Source organism: Neofelis nebulosa, chromosome 12 (genome assembly GCF_028018385.1).
Source record: "Neofelis nebulosa isolate mNeoNeb1 chromosome 12, mNeoNeb1.pri, whole genome shotgun sequence".
Lineage (NCBI taxonomy): Eukaryota > Metazoa > Chordata > Mammalia > Carnivora > Felidae > Neofelis > Neofelis nebulosa.
In genome coordinates, this window is record NC_080793.1 from 88,433,785 (window position 1) to 88,450,771 (window position 16,987).

Sequence of the window (16,987 nt, forward strand, 5' to 3'; positions counted from 1 at the left end):
CTCTCAGCTCTGTATCTGCCACGCAAGCCAGGACCTGCTGCTTATCTGGCCCCGGGGGCATACATGTCACAGGGATGGTGGAGGAGGTTAGGCTTTGCAAACACCCTTGAGCTGTGTTTTGAAAAATGGCAATGTTTGCTAAAATGGCAAATGGGTAAGGAGGGAAAGCAGACGTGGCAGAGACCACAGCACGGGACGGAACTGAAACACGGCTGGGCTGGGGCTGGACCACGGAGCTTGGGAGCCACTCGTGGTGCGAAAGCATTGAAAAGGCTTTACCCAGGAGAGTGACCCGGCCAGATTTGCTTCTTGCAAAGACCACTCTGGCTTTGGTTCTGAGCATGAATTGGAGGAGAGAAGACAGGAGGCAGGAAGGTGTCAGGAAGCTGAGGAATTAGTCTTGGTGAGAACTGAGGCGGTCCTGAACCAAGGCGGGGTCAGTGAGGTTGGGAGGGAGGGAGAAGGATCAGAGAGCAGTTTAGCCAGTAGAATCAGAACCTGGAGGCTCCTGGGTGCTCTGGACCCATAATGGGACACCAGGTCATCTAGAGTGTCCCCCAAGTAGGCCACTTTGGACCCACACTGCTTCAGGATCTCACGTGTGTCACTTGTCCTGTGGGGTCTCAGGCACGGTATCTTACTTCCTGTGCCTCAGTTTTTCACCTGAAAATGTACCGCATGGAGTTGTAAAGATCCATCAGAGAGAGTTAAACTGAGACCAGCCTTCTGTAAATGTTTGCAGTGACAACACAATTTAGGGAGGTAAGGAAGGAATTCTTCCAGGCACCTATGTCTATGTAACTAATCACTCCCAAACTTAGTAGCTTAAAAAACAATCATATTACCGTCTCTTGTGGTTGAGAGTCAGCGAGGCTCAGCAAAGCAATTTTCTCTTGGGGTTTCTCTTTGTGACAGCAGAGAGATAGTGGCTGGAGCTAGAGTCAAGTGAGGGTCCATCACTTGTCTGCTGCCTGGGGCTCTTCTGGTGTCTCTCCTCTCCTCTTCTCTCTCCTCAACCCAAGCTCCGAAATGAACCACCTTACCATCTTGCGAGACCTTCCCCCCCCCTCCCCCAGCCACCCAAACCATGCATGTGGGATTCTCACTCTTGTCCTGCCTTTGCTGTCTCCCCCTTCTTGATGGAGCTCCTTTTCCAGCCTCCAGCCCAGGAACAGCCTGCTGACTGCCTTATCTCCCTGCTCTGATCTGTCCTGCACACCTCAGGTTTATCTCCAGCCTGGCCGCCTGGGCCTGCCTGTGCTTTGTGCCTGCTCATTATCTCTCCTAATAGCTAATCGTAGTATCTTACTTTATAGGTTAACAGTGGTTCATCCCATATAATCCTGGCAATGAGCTTGTTGATAAGGAAGAGACTTAAGGGTCAGAGAAGTATGCTCTCCTCCCCGGCATTCTGGGCATTTCATGATATTCGATTTTAGTTTCTGTAGTTCCCTACACCACCCCACTGTGGACTGAATGCACTCTTCAGGAAGCACTGTGGGGTCAGACAGACCTGGGTCTCCAGGCTGGCCATGTGACCTTGAGCAAGTTTCCTGACCTTTCTTGTATTACTTTATCTGTAAATTATCTGTGTCTTTATCTGTAAATTAAAGGCTTGTTAGGGGGGCCAGGGTGGCTCAGTCAGTTGAGCGTCTGACTTCGGCTCAGGTCATGATCCCGTGGTTCATGGGTTCAAGCCCCACATCGGGCTCTGTACTGACAGCTCAGAGCCTGGAGCCTCCTTCAAATTCTGTGTCTCCCTCTTCTCTGCTCATCCCCTACTCTCACTCTGTCTCTCAAAAATAAACATTAAAAAAAATTGTTTTTACTAAAAAAATTAAAAATTTAAAAAAAGTGTTAGATTTGAAGATTACAGAAAATAATGGACTATAAAACTGCTTAGGAAAGACTACACTTTCAGGGGTCATTTTTATAGTTTGTTAAAAGTGCTTAGGACAGAGGCATTTGAATGTTTCTTCCCCCTTTTCCTTGGTTATGGGGTGTTTCCCCCACTCTCCTTCGTCCCCAGAAGCAATCCCTGCCTGTTGAATTGTATTCTCACATCAAAGGCTCATCTGAACTTCAGCCTTTCTTAATCCCGGCTAATGGTTATCTCAGGGCGGCCTTGAATTCTTACAACTTTGGGGCAGCTCTCCTGCAGGCCAGCAAGGTCTCTTGTCTGTGATCTCTGTGCCCGCCCCCTCCTGCTTACCCGAATGTGTGGTCTCAGGGGCAGGAGCGCCACCTTCTCACTAGCTTCACCCCGCCTCACTGCCCCTGGTGCTGCACAAAGATGACACTCACAGAACACGTGTAGGACTCAGGGCCACCAGACGCTTCTCGAGGTCATGGTGATGGTGATCGTTTCCCAGTCGTGCGGTATTTGCTGTCCTCTGAGCAAGGTGGCTCTCCCTTGTCTGATTTGTCGTGTTCCTATACCATCTTCAGTGGGAAAACAGGAATGAGAGACAGCTGGGGGGGGCGGGGGGTGCCTGGGTGGCCCGGTCAGTTAAGCGTTGGACTCTTGATTGCAGCTCAGGGCATGATCTCAACAGTTTGTGAGATCGAGCCCTGCACGGGCAGAGCCTGCTTTGGGATTCTCTCTTTTCCTCTCTGTCTACCCCTACACCCCTCACTCTTTCTTCCCCTCCCCTGCTTGCACTCACATGCTCATGCTCTCTAAATTAATTAATTAATTAATTATTTAAAGAGGAAATTGGCTTGTATTTGATGTGACCTCACGGAGTTTACCAATTGTTTTTAAGCTTATTTATTTGTTTGTTTATTTTGAGAGAGAGAGAGAGAGAGAGGATCCTAAGCAGGCTCCACCCCCAGCGCAGACCCCAACCCAGGGCTTCATCTCACGTCCCTGGGATTGGGACTTGAGTCGGATGCTCAACCTACTGAACCATCCAGGTGCCCCTAAGCTTCACATTTAAAAATTGAGTGGTTTCACACCAAGACTCAGATTCTTAGTTTCTCTTCCAAAAACTGAGGAGACGAGGCCACCAAAGACCCTCATTTCCACATGCCAGCGCTGGGCTAGAGCGGTCGGGCCCCCACAGACCCTGAGTCACGCCTAGGTCACTGCTGTTCTGACCCCCTAACCTTGGATGTTTGTGATCTTGGATGTAAACTGAAAAATCATTAAAATGTATTTAAACTCTACATTTAACAACGGATCAGTTCCTCATTTTGATTTTAGGGCAGGTGACTAAGAATCTACAGTGACGGAGGTCCCAAGCCCTGTGCCACCGCCGACCATTTGTCACTGCCGTGGCTGTGGTTTCTTCAACATCAAGGAGCCATCAGTCCCATTCTGTCCATCGGGGAAGAGGGACAAATGTCAGGTCACTGCTTCCACAGTCACCTTTCAACAGTAGTCCCTCCCCTCCCCAAGGAGAAAGGTAGAAGTGACTGGGAAGGCCCACCCTCCCTGAAGGGAGAAGGAAGAAGAGGAAAGGCAGGGGCGGGGGGGAGAGGGGTGCTGGGTGGCTCATTTGGTTGTGTGACCCACTCTTGGTTTCGGTTTAGGTCATGATCTCAAAACTTGTGAGTTGGAGCCCCACGTCAGGCTCTGCATTGGTAGCTCGGGGCCTGCTTGGGATTCTCTGTCTCTCTGTCCCTCCCCTACTCAAGCTCTCTCTTTGTCTCCCTCTCTTTCTCTCTCAAAAATAAACATTAAAAAAAAAAGAGGAAGAGAATCTTGTTCACTTTATAGTTCGTCACATTTAACGCCTCCCCCCCACCCCCCACCGAGACTCAGGTCAGGTATCCTTCCTTCTTGACTGATGACAACACTAAGACACCAAGAGGCTACTGTTTGCACTCTGTCCCAGAGCAAGGACTTAAGTAGTGAGCAGAGTTTGGGTCACTTGTATCTAACTTATGTCACGTTCCCCCTATTCTGTCTGCCCCTTCCTACCATATTCCTGAGACTGGTGTCGGTGGGTATTTACTGGTTTGAAGACAATTAAAAGCTAAACTTAAAATAAAACGTGAGTTTCTGCCAGCTCTAAAGAGAAGTTTCTGTTCAGCCCTGCCCTGGGATTGGGTCCTCCAGGCCTCAGAATTTTCCACTGAAATATCTCTAATTGCATAGTCTTCAAGGAAATAGGACCAAGTGAGAATACGATAAATACACTGCAAAATAAAAACTTCTTCCTCGAAGTTTTTAGGTGAAGCAACCAAAAAGCAAAGTCATGGCAGCTACGTGTGCGGTAGAAATGGAAAGAGATTCCAGATTCCTGAGTCTTCTTTCCCTTATGCTTCTTTGCGTTTGGTTTTTACTTGCACCAGAGTAGAAGTTAATTTGGAAAGCTGTGTTCTGTCTACTTTTGCTGCTGTTTTAACCTGTTGCTCACTTCCTGAGCCTTCCAGCCGAGGGCCAGGCTAATTCCTCTGCATTCCTTATCCCACTTAACCCTCACCTGCAGTCTTGGGAAATCTTACTGCCAATCCCTCTCTGGCTGATAAGAATACTGTATCTTAACAGGTTTAAGTAGCTTACGCAGGTCACACAGCTAGTAACTCTCAGAGCAGAGTCAGCTCCAGATCTGGGTGACATACTCACATGTCCTTTTATTTTTAATTTTTTTAATGTTTATTTATTTTTGAGAGAGAGAGAAACAGAACATGAGCAGGGGAGGGGCAGAGAGAGGGAGACAGAGAATCCGAAGCAGGCTCCAGGCTCCGAGCTGTCGGCACAGAGCCCGACGCGGGGCTCAAACCCACAAGCAGTGAGATCGTGACCTGAGCCGAAGTCAGACGCTTAGCCCATTTTTTTTTTTTAAGTTTGTTTATTTATTTTGACAGTGCATGTGAGTGAGCAGGGAGGGGCAGGCAGAGAAGAGAGAGAATCCCAAGCAGGTTCAGCACTGTCAGTACAGAGCCCAACGTGGAACTTGCAGTCAAGAACTGTGAGATCACGACCTGAGCCAAAACCGTCAGTTGGATACTTACCCAACTGACCCACCCAGGTGCCCCAACATACTCACATATCTGAAATGACCTGTGTCTTCACCTAGACTCTAAACTGCATGAGGACCAGGACCATGATTGTATCATCCAAAGAACTTAGGGAAGTATTTGGATGCAGCTGGTTGTGAGTCATTAATTAATGACCGCTGATTTTTTTCTTGGCCATTAGTTTGATTTTTCCTTTCTTGCAGGGATTTTCAGGTCACGCTGTTCTCAGAATGATCCCGGTTTTCTGTTGATTGTTTTGATTGATTTTTCTACCCTGTAATTGAAAATTAAGCTCCCATACATCTCCTTCGTGGGCTATGATCTGCAGTCTGTAATCACAACTTTTCTTTAAATTGATCATCTTCTTTTGAGCTGTTAATAAACATGTCTGGTTTCATTGGAGGTTTCAAATAGTTATTTCCAGATGGTGAGGCCTTCAGATCTTAGAAGCTCATGCATAGCCTACTAAGTGGAGGTTTGAACAAAATACCACATTTTTGGCAATATTTGTGCTATTAGTATGATGATTAAAAGAAAAAAACAAGTTTCCCTATATTTTTGTCTCTCTTCCACCCCATGAAAAAGCCACCAAATTGTCAGCCAATCAAAATGGAAATGAATCACAGTTAATATTATTATCTGCCTTTCTCTTTTTCTGTTTCTTTTTAAAATCAATTTAGCTTTTGAATGTGTATGTGGGGTTTTTTTTAGTGTTTATTTTTGAGAGAAAGAGAGAGAGTAGGGGAGGGGCAGAGAGTGAGGGAGACACAGAATCTGAAACAGGCTCCAGGTTCTGAGCTGTAAGCACAGAGCCTGGCACGGGGCTCAAATCCATGAACTGTGAGATCATGACCTGAGCCAAAGTCGGAAGCTTAACCGACTGAGCCACTCAGGTGCCCCCCACTTTAATATTCATTTATTTTTAAGAGAGAGAGAGAGCAGGGGAGGGGCAGAGAGGGAGACAGAAAATCTGAAGCAGGCTCCAGGCTCTGAGCTGTCAGCACAGAGCCTGACACGGGGATCAAACCCATGTACTGCGAGATCATGACCTGAGCTGAAGTCGGATGCTCAACTCAGGCACCGCTGTGTATGTGTTTTATTAATTGAGATATACTCCACATAATATAAAATTTAAAAGCAATTCTATGGTTGTTAGTATATTCACTGTGTTGTACAGCCATCACCACTAAAGTAATTTCAGGGCATTTCCAGTCACGCCCCCCAAAAAGAAACCCCATACCTATCCCTCACCCCCATCCTATGGCAGCCACTAATCTGCTTTCTGTCTCTATGGATGTGCCTGTCCTGGATATTTCATATAAATGGGATCATATATAAGATGCAGACTTGGATGTCTGCCTTGCTTCACTGAGCATTAAGTTTTCCAGGTTCATCCAAGTCCTAGTGGGTGTGAGTACTTCAGTTCATAGCTGAGTAATGTCTCATTACCTAGAGATCCCACAGTTTCTCTATCTAGTCATAAGTTCATTGACATTTATTACTTCTCACTTTGGGGCTCTTATGAATAAGGCTGCCATCAACATTTAGGTACAAGTTTTTGTGTAAAGGTATGTTTTAAATTTCCTTGAATCTGTACTTAGTGGAATTCTTGGGTCATGGAGTAACTAGGTTTAACTTTTCAAGGAACTACAGTTTTCCGGGGGGGGGGAGGGGGGGGTGGTGGTCGATGCACTGTTCTACATACCTGCCAACAGTGTAGGAGCGTTCCAATCTCTCCACATCTTCGTCAGCCCATCATTTTCTGTTGTGTTCATTTGCTTTTTGAAGAGCTCCCCCCCCCCCCATCTCGTTGTAATTTCCATTGGACATTTCTCTAACAACTAACAATATTGAACCTCTTTCTATGGGATTAGCAGCCATTTGTGTATCTTCTTTGGAGAAATGTCTATTCAAATCCTTTGCCCATTTTTCAGTTGTTGAGTCTTAAGAGTTGTATGTATACATTCTGGGTACTAGACCCTTATCAGATACATGATTTGTATATCTACGTTTCTTGAATCAATTGCAAAGCAAAATTTTCCAAGAAGATCTGCATTTTGCTGCCATGTTGCGGTCTCTACGAAGCCCTACCTCATATTTGATTATTAGTATCTGGAGCATCACCCGAACTTACATTAAGGTTTGGGGAGATGCCTAGGTGGCTCAGTCTGTTGGGCGGCCAACTTCGGCTCAGGTCATGATCTCAGAGTCTTTGAGTTCGAGCCCTGCGTCAGGCTCTGTGCTGACAGCTCGGAGCCTGGAGCCTGCTTCAGATTCTGGGTCTCCCTCTCTCTCTCTGCCCCTCCCCTGCTCACGTTCTGTCTTTCTCTCTCTAAAATAAATAAACATTTTAAAAAATTAAAAAATTAATTAAGTAAATAAATAAAAATGCTTTTTCTTCTGGTGCCGAGATCCTGAGACTTTTATTGCAGGAACATCCAGAAGTATCAAGAGGAACATACTTTACTTACATTTAGTGCATCTCCTAGGGGCTTTGTACGTCATTGCTTTAACCCTGAAATTTTTTGATAGAATAAAAGGAAGTAATTTTCCACTGAAATAAATATCATAGTCTAAGGGAATAACTTTGTAAGTTTATTTTTAAATTTACATATTTTATGTAATATGTACTTCACATATTTTATGTGAATTTCTCCCCTCCACCTCTGACCCCACTGCTTTCGAGCTCGGCGACCATGACTCCCCTGTGAGAGCCATAACTGTTTTAAGGATTTCATGAGAAAACCTACGACGCGTATATGGCCTCTAGGAATAGCTCACATCGCCTGAGTACTTACTATGTACGGTTTATTCTAAACACTTTACAGATAGTCTCATTTTTTAATCTATCAGTGGCTTTATGGGGTTGGTATTTTATTACACCTGTTGTTACAGATGACAAACTAGAGGCACCGGGGGGGGGGGGGGGGGGGGCGGAGATAAGTATTTGGCCCGAGAGCACACAGCTAATTGGTGAGGCCAGTGTTTGAACACAGATCATCTGACAACAGCCTGCCTCCTAGAGTTGGTGCTGAATTAGTTTCTTCCTTCAAGATGTCTCACATGATTTAACATGCCTCATTTCATCATGTAGATTAAAGGCCCTTTGATTATGCATTACTCTCATCTCTGTTTCCCTCTCGGCCAATGTGTTTCAGGAATTAGGTGGCCTGTAAATGATTGTTGGCTAATTGATCCCATGAGGTTTCACGGCAGTACTTGGAACAGCAGCGAATGTTTTAATATAGCAAGGCTTTCGTATAGCAAGATCTTTCCTGTATTCTGTGGGACTCTCAGCTTTAATCTTCATGAGCTCTCTTATCCATCTTAAAGTGGACATATTGGAAAGAAAAGGAATAAATAATTGGAGGTACTGTAACATCTAATAGTATGGTGGTTGAGCTAATATGAATTAATCCCTACCATCTCAGGCCCAGAAATAGAACACCCTTCTCCATTTCAACATATAGCCAAACCTAAACTCAAAAGAAGTCAAGGAAAATCCTCATGTAACAGCAATTAAAAGGAAACATTTCAAAGCCATAAGTGTAAAAAAAAAAACAAAACAGTGACGTAGTGATGTCAAGGCCTAGACCTAATTATAGGCCTTAATGATGGGAGACAGGGATTTTTATGTCCATATGGGAAAAAGAGCTATGATCTTGGACCATATGAGTGAAGGAGCTAGAGTCTTATCAGACCTCTGTGTAAAGCCTGGATTCTCAAAATTTGGCCCTATACTTTAGCCTTGTGTCGGGCTCCGTGTTGACAGCTCAGCGCCTAGAGCCTGCTTCAGATTCTGTCTCCCTCTCTCTGCCCCTCTTGTGCTAGCATGCGTTTTCTCTCCCTCTGTCTCTCTCTCTCTCTCTCTCTCTCTCTCTCTCAAATATAAAATAAAACATTAATAAAAATAAAAATTAGTCCTATGCTTGAAAAGAATACCAGAAAAATTCTACCCAGTGGTTTAGGAAAACCTCAGGAAAGCTTGCCATCTGGCCATGGCTGTGAGTAACCAGGAAAGAGGGGCACCTATGAAAAATTAAAATGCACACTTAACTGGGTGTGTGATCTGAATTTACACCACCACAGAATGCCACTTCCTAAACTGAAAAACTAATAGGAGAACTGTCCCAGTGGTCTTGAAACTCCAAATCCCCAAGAGAAGTAGGTATCCTACTCCAAGAAAGCCACCCCCCTCCCCAAAAGAGAAATCCACAGTCAAAAATTATAAATCGCACAAGGAAATGACACAAGTTAATATACACACTACAAGCAAGAGAATGCATATTCCAAATATTGGAGATAATACAGCAATCTGAAATAATACTAAGTGTGTTTAAAATGATTAATGAGAGTGGCTCCTGGGTGACCCAGTTAAGCATCCAACTTCGGCTCGGGTCATGATCTTGCGGTTCATAAGTTTGAGCCCCACTTCAGGCTCTGTGCTGATGGCCTGGAACCTGCTTCGGATTCTGTGTCTCCCTCTCTAGCCCTCTTCTGCGCTCGCTCTCTCTCTCGCTCGCTCAAAGAACAAACATTTTTTTAAAAGTTTTAAAATAATTAAAAAGAAACAGATGAAGACAAACCATAAAAGACTCTTAAATACAGAGAACAAACGGAGAGTTGCTGGCAGGGTGTTGGGTGGGGGGATGGGCTAAATGGATGATGGGCATTAAGGAGGGTACTTGTTGGGATGAGCACTGGGTGTTATATGTAAGTGATGAATCACTAAATTCTACTCCTGAAGCCATTATTACACTATGTTAACTAACTTGGATTTAAATTAAACAAAGATAACAAAAAATCAAAACAAGCAAAAAGAAATAGCTGAGTAAAAACTTGGAAATAGAAGGATACTCTGAAGAGGATACAGTAAGTTCCAGAAATTAGAAACTTGGCGGATGAGTGAAATACCAAGTAAGTGCGACCCATGTCAAGATGGATAAGCTGGAAAGCAGGTACGAGAAAATCAGTCAGAATGAATGCATCACAGAGATAAGGAATATTAAAAAGCCCCCAAATCCTCATATATTTGGATACCTGTGAGCATATTTTTAGATAATTTACAGTTCTAAGAAGAAATCACAATAGTGATTGGAAGACATTTAGAACTAACAAGTTATTACTATATAATAACTTAGAGAACACAAACAGAATTTAGAAGAAAATGTAAATTCTTACATGCATATATAGAAAACAGACATGCTAATGTGCTAAGCAGTCAACTCACAAACCTATTCTAAAACAAAAATTCTAAAAAATTTTCTAAAAAAAAATTCTAAAAAACATGGAACAAAATCATTGGGTAAGAGCAGAGTTTAATGGTACAGAAAACAAAAGCAAAATAGTGTGGTATGGAGTACTAAACAGCACATAGTTAGGATGGATGTACCTGTGTTAATATGAATAGGTCTCAAACATAGAGTGAAAACATCTCAAAAGGAAAAGGCAGGCTTCAAAAGACTGTATCCAGACTCATCCTGCATAAGTCAAATTTTCAAACACATAACAAATGATATTACATACTTTAATGGATAGAGACCTACAGAAAAAGCTGTTATGGACCCTCAACAAAATCAGCTTTCTCCCTGAGCCAGACTGAATTCTTAATGGTAGGTGGTGGACAAATAGGGAGGTATGATTCAGTGTAAACTATCATCATTATTGACAAAGCACAGACCACATTTCCTGTTGACAGGGGACAGATCCATCCATGAAGGAAACTGTTTATCATTTGCATTAATAACAACATTGTATTCTTTTCTTAACTCCTCCCCCTCAGGTCCTCTGCACTCAGTACTTGGCATATAATTAGATATTAATAACTGCATACTTGTTTTTGCTTTTTCTTGAACTTAGATACTACAAAGAATGCAATTAATGTACTTTCCTCCCTTGAGCCTGAAAATGTGCGGTAACTCAAGCCTTTGTGTCATAATTTCTGCTTGTCCCCTTTGGTTGTCGGGAAAAGTCACTAACATTCAACAAAATTGTCTGCAATTGAAACGTGTAACAGTTGGGCAGTGGTCAAGAAGCACGTGCCTCCAAAGCGGTATTATCCAGCGCTTAAAACAGATGGTGCGTAGCGTGAGAAATTGCCTATGATACAATGTTAAAGGAGAAATACCAAACACAAAACAAAACTGCTTGTGTGCTGTATAATACAGATGAACTTTGAAAACGTACTAAGTGAAAGAATGCAGACACACATGCCATGGTATCAGTCAGGGTTCTCCTGAGACACAGGATCCCCTGTGTATACCTCCATGAGACTTATTTTAAGGAATAGGCTCGCATAACCGTGGGTTCCGTGCAAGTCTGGAATCCAGAGGGTCGGCCAGCAGCTGGGGCAGGGCGTTGGACCTGCTGTCTTGAGGCAGAAATCCTTCTCCTTGTTTTTGCTCATCAGCCTCAGCTGATGGGATGAGACCACCTAGATTATCAAGGGTTATCTTTAGTTAAAGTGAACTAATTGTAGGTGTTAGCCACGTCTGCAGAATACCTTCCCAGCCACACCTAGATCGGTGTTTTCCTGAGTGACTAGTTCTACAGCCTGGCCAAGATAACACGTAAGACTAACCATCACAGCCTCATGTTATAGGATTCCATTGATAGGGAATGTCCAGAAACGGCAGATCACAGAAAGAGGTTAGTGGTTGCCAGGGGCTGGGAGAAGGGGGGTTGGAGAGTGGCCGCTAGTGGGTAAGCCTCATGGAAATATTCTCGAATGAGATAGTGGTGATGGTTGCCCAACATTGTGAATATACTAAAAACCCCTGAGTTGTACATTTTAAAGATGATAAATTTTATATGAATTTTCTCTCAATAAAAAATTGCCCCCAAGCCCTGACATTATACAGCCATTAGGTCATGATCTCACAGTTCGTGAGTTCAAGCCCCACATCAGGCTCTGTGCTGACAGCTCAGAGCCTGGAGCCTGCTTCAGATTCTGTGTCTCCCTCTCTCTCTGCTCCTCCCCTGCTCACACACTGTCTCTCTCTCTCTCAAAAATAAAGATATAAAAAAAATTTTTTTTTTAATTACAAGATATAGGGGCGCCTGAGTGGCTCAGTTGGCTAAGTGTCCAAATCTTGGTTTCGACTTAGGTCGGGGATTTGAGCCCCACATCGGGTTCTGCGCTGGCAGCACAGAGCCTGCTTGGGACTTTGTCTCTCCCTCTCTTTCTGCCCCTCCCCTGCTCACTGACTTTCTCTCTCAAATAAATAAACTTAAAAAAATTACATGAGAATTCACTTGAAGGGCTTAGCACAGAGTCTGACATAAAGCATGTACTCAGAAATTGTTAGGCATTATGTTACGATTAACCTTAATTGTATACCGAGAAATGAAAACAGCTTCACTTTGCATATATTTGAGTTGGTGAGATTGGGAGTGAATTTCCGAACTCACTATTTCCAGTAGAACTGTGATAATATGGCTTGTGCAGTAAATACATTTTTTTAAGGGTTTAAAAATAAAGTCTTACAGAGGCATCTCTGTGGAGCCAAAGTTCACATAAAGAGCTCGCATTGATGGAGCGCCCCAGCTCCAAAGAAGATGAGAAAGGGGTACAGATACATTTCAGTGGAAGGACGGACAGAGAAACCGTCCTCGCATCTATTCAGTGTGTGCACATAGTCATTTGTTAATAACTGTACTCATTCCATACTTTTTCTTTTCTGGTTGTTAGCGTTCATCTTAGATTAGCTCCCAAAGGGCAAGAAGGCGCATTGCGAATTTCCCTAATAGGGTGTGTAGCGTGATGGCATGGCTGATAACTATTTCAGTGATAATTAAAAATATTTTTTCCTCTGCCAATAGTTCTTATTTAATCAAGCCGAAATCAGTCTGTGTACCAGAGAACTATTCTGGGGCTTTGATTAAAAAGCCACAGAAGATTTTAATCTCTTTTCTCTGAAAATACCCTAAAAACAGGAACAATGCTGTTTTCATAAATCTGACTCAAATGCCATTCAACTGCTCTCCCTGAATTAATTTTCATACCTACAGAAAAACCCACGTGTGCAGAAAAACGAAGGCTGGATAAAACCTGGAAAATGGGGGCCAGGGGGAGGATATGTTGGTTTAAGTCATTATGTGTGACTTTTATTTTGATTTCTAGAATTATTTCTTTCTAAACAAATTTTTTTAATGTTTATTTTTTAAGAGAGAGGGAGAGAGACAGAGTGTGAATGAGGGAGGGGCAGAGAGAGAGGGAGACCCAGAATCCGAAGCAGGCTCCAGGCTTTGAGCTGCCAGCACAGAGCCCGACTTGGGGCTCGAACCCACAAACCGTGAGAACATGACCTGAGCCGAAGTCAGACGCTTAACTGACTGAGCCACCCAGGCGCCCCTCTAGAATTATTTCATGAACAATAATTTTGTATAAGCTTAGAGTGAAAAGAATCACCCCATTTCTTCCACGGTAGGCTACTGGACGGGCAGCTCTTTGAGACGCCATGAACTTGAAAAAGAAACCGGTAGCCGAGGTCTTAATTGTCTTCCCCCCTAGTTTCTTCCATTCTTCTTACGGATGCACTTAGCATAAAAAGTGGGGAAGGCCCGGCCAGCTGTAGGAGCTAATGTAATGGTCATATGAGCCCATTTTAAAGCTGAGGATACCAAGGCTCAGAGGTTATCACAGCATCTTGAGCATTAGAAGGGACCTTGAAGGCATCTCATCCAAGCCTTTTGCCCTGAGGGGAGAGGTTAAAATTGTGGCCCAAGTTACACAGCTTGTAAGTTGGTGGAGCCAGAACTCGAACCTTTTGTTCTAACATGGTGTTCCTCCCCAGCTGCCTCACTACTTGCTTGGGATCTTCTTGCCTTTGTGAGGGGAAGCTGCCCAAGAATGAGTTCCTGGTAATTTCTGGGGCTGCAGAGGTCCTGATGACAGTTCTACCCTTGGGCTCCCTTGTCGGCCCTGCCAAAGGCCTCGGTAGAGCTATACCTACCATTCAAGGACGTTCTTGACCTTCCCCTTCCATAGTTTGGGAGTTGCCCAGCCAGGTGGGTCTGACCTACCTCCAGGTGGGCTCTTATTCTCGGCAGACTTTGACTTTGGAGACCTCTCTGAGCTCTTGAATCCAGTCCAAGATTCTGGCTCTGGATAAGGGTAGAGAAGGATTGTGCCCTGTGATATCCTGACCTCATCTTGGATCCTGGAAATTCTGACTGTGATTTTTCTTACCAGGCATCCGGTTTTTCCAGACTGCTTTGAGACCAAGATAAAACATACCCATTTACAAGGTGTAGGTCCTGGCTGAGGTTCTTCACCAGCTACTTCTTACCCCTGAGGGTCCCGGGGTGACATCTCTGGCCCAGGGTTCATCTCTCAACTGCTTCTCCAGGTCTTGATTGGTATTTATAATCCCCTCCTTTTTCAGGAAGGAAGGAAGGAAGGAAAGAAGGAAGGAAGGAAGGAAGGAAGGAAGGAAGGAAGGAAGGAAGGAAGGAAGGAAGGAAGGAAGGAGAGGGGAAGGAGGAAAGAAGGAGAGAGGGAAGGAAGGAAGAGAAGGGAGAGAGAAAAGGAGGGAAGGAAGGAAGGTGAAGGGAAGGGAGAGAGGGAGGAAGGAAGAAGTTAGAATTTGTGATACTCAACTTTAAGAACATACTTGACAGAAAGTTTTCATGACTAAATATAGTAACCTTTTTGTGGTGATCATCACCTCTGACAGCTTTGACATGGCTTTTTGTGGACTCTTATCTCTCCCATAAAAACCCCCATCTGGATAAAGGCTGAAAAACAGCAAGTGTATTCCTTTCTAATTTCCCCGCATTTATTTGAGGTGGAAATGATTAGAGGCACAGTTAATCACTAGTAATATAAACCCTAAAATTGGAGCTCATGGGGTTCTTTTGCTATTCAACAGAGTGCTTCTGTGGCTGTTTTTTGAGCACAAGACACATCTCCTTTCTTTTTACATACAGAGCCTTCTTTGACGTACAAGCCAAACATTTACTGGAGACAGCCTGAATAGTATGAGAGAGAATGTCTGTTTGTTTTTGTTTTTGTTTTTTTTTTAAAAAACACTGGATCCTACAGGGTATCCTTACAGTGTAAAAGAGGTAGGTTTCATATAGAACAGTGGAACATAGGCAATTTATGAAGTAGGAAGTGAGCACAACAGGTTTTTTTCAATTTGCTTAAAATATTTTGAATCCTTGGCATTCTTAACTATTCAGGAGTCTCTAGCCCTGGGTTTTGAAATATGAACCAAGGAGGGTTGATACTGAAGTTGTGTGTGTGTGTGTGTGTGTGTGTGTGTCTGGGCAGTAATATGAGAAATGTTTGTGTATGTTTGTTCCAAAAATATTTTAAAATGGCTGATCAGAAATACATTCAGAAATGCTTGCACAAAATAGATCAAGACAGAGGTGGAATTTGTAGGAAAATAAAATTAAACCAGCGATAAGGTTGCTATGCAGATATTCCGTGTGGGGTTATTTTATTTGGCCTGCTAACCGCTGCGGGAAGTACAGCAGAATTTAAATGAAGACTAGTATTGATTATAATTCACATCTCTTTTCATTGACCTAGAGTTAACTGTGCCCACGCAACTATAAACTTTCACAGACTAATTATCTGAGTTTGTAAAGGAGCATATCCAGTGATCTCCTCCTTGACTCTTTCTGCCCTTTGTCATTTTATTTCCAATTAACATATCACCCTAGAAGGTGGATGGAGGAAAAGAGATGTACAAATCATCCCAGCCCATCTTATCTCTTGGTTTAAAAAAGAGAGGGGTGGAGGGGAATGGGGCTCCTAGCTGGTGACTCTTGATCTCAGGGTTGTGAGTTCGAGCCCCATGTTGGGCATAGAAATTGCTAAAAAATAATAATAATAAATGTAAAAAAAAATAAAAAATGAGGGGTTGGGAAAGGGCAAAGTGTGGGAGTGGGAAAGAGGCAGTTAGATGTTAGGACCGTTTGAAATTTGTGATTCATAGTTACCAAAGCAGCACAAGAAAAGAATTCATATAGACACCTATGAAGGCAAGCTTTCAGAGAAGGTGCACTTAACCCTTGAACAACACAGGTTTGAACTGTGCAGGTACATTTACACACATTGTTTTGTGGGGGTTTTTGTTTTTTGTTTTTTTCAGTAAATACAGTCCAACACTGTAAATGTATTTTCTCTTCCTTACAACTTTTTTTTTTTTAATTTTTATATTTGAGAGAGAGATAGCCAGATCACATGCAAGCAGGGGAGGGGCAGAGAGAGAGGGAGACAAAGAATCTGAAGCAGGCTCCAGGCTCTGAGCTGTCAGCACAGAGCCCAAAGCAGGGCTTGAACTCACAAGCAGTGAGATCATGACCTGAACCGAAGTTGGACACTTAATGGACTGAACCACCCAGGCACCCCATGACTTTCTTAATAACGTATTTCTCTAAATCACTTTATGATAACAATACAGTATACAATACACATAACATACAAAATACGTGTTAATTGACTGTTTTTGTTTATCAGTAAGGCTTCCAGTCAACAGCAGGCTGTTAGTAGTTACGTTTTTTGTGGAAACAGAAGTTATACGTGCATTTTCAAATGTGTGAGGGTTGGCGCCCCAGACCCCAGCATTGTTCAGGTGTCCACTGAATAACATTTCTTGATTTTGAACATTTTCCGACACTCACATAATTATAAGCCTCAGTGTCCACAATACTCAGATTCAGTAGCCTCTCGATTAGACCAATTTGGACACATTGTTATCTACAAATTACTAGAAAGGATTGGGGTGCCTCGGTGGCTCAGTTGGTTAAGCGTCCAACTTAGGCTCAGGTCGTGATCTCACGGTTTGTGGGTTCGAGCCCCGCGTTGGGCTCTGTGCTGACAGATCGGAGCCTGGAGCCTGTTTCAGATTCTGTGTCTCCCTCTCTCTGCCCTCCCCCACTCATGCTCTGTCTCTCTCTGTCTCTTAGAAATGAATAAATGTTAAAAAAAAAATGTAGACATAACTAAAAGGGATTCAGAGAGCCTTAGACAACACATTTGTTCAACAATGTGTGAATATATCAA

General features: G+C 43.4%; 1 protein-coding gene across 1 annotated transcript in view; it reads left to right on the top strand.

The window, feature by feature from the left end:
* SLC1A1 (solute carrier family 1 member 1) overlaps positions 1-16,987 on the top strand; it is an 84,231-nt gene that overhangs the window by 22,583 nt on the left and 44,661 nt on the right. The gene's annotated exons all lie outside the window — the stretch shown is intronic.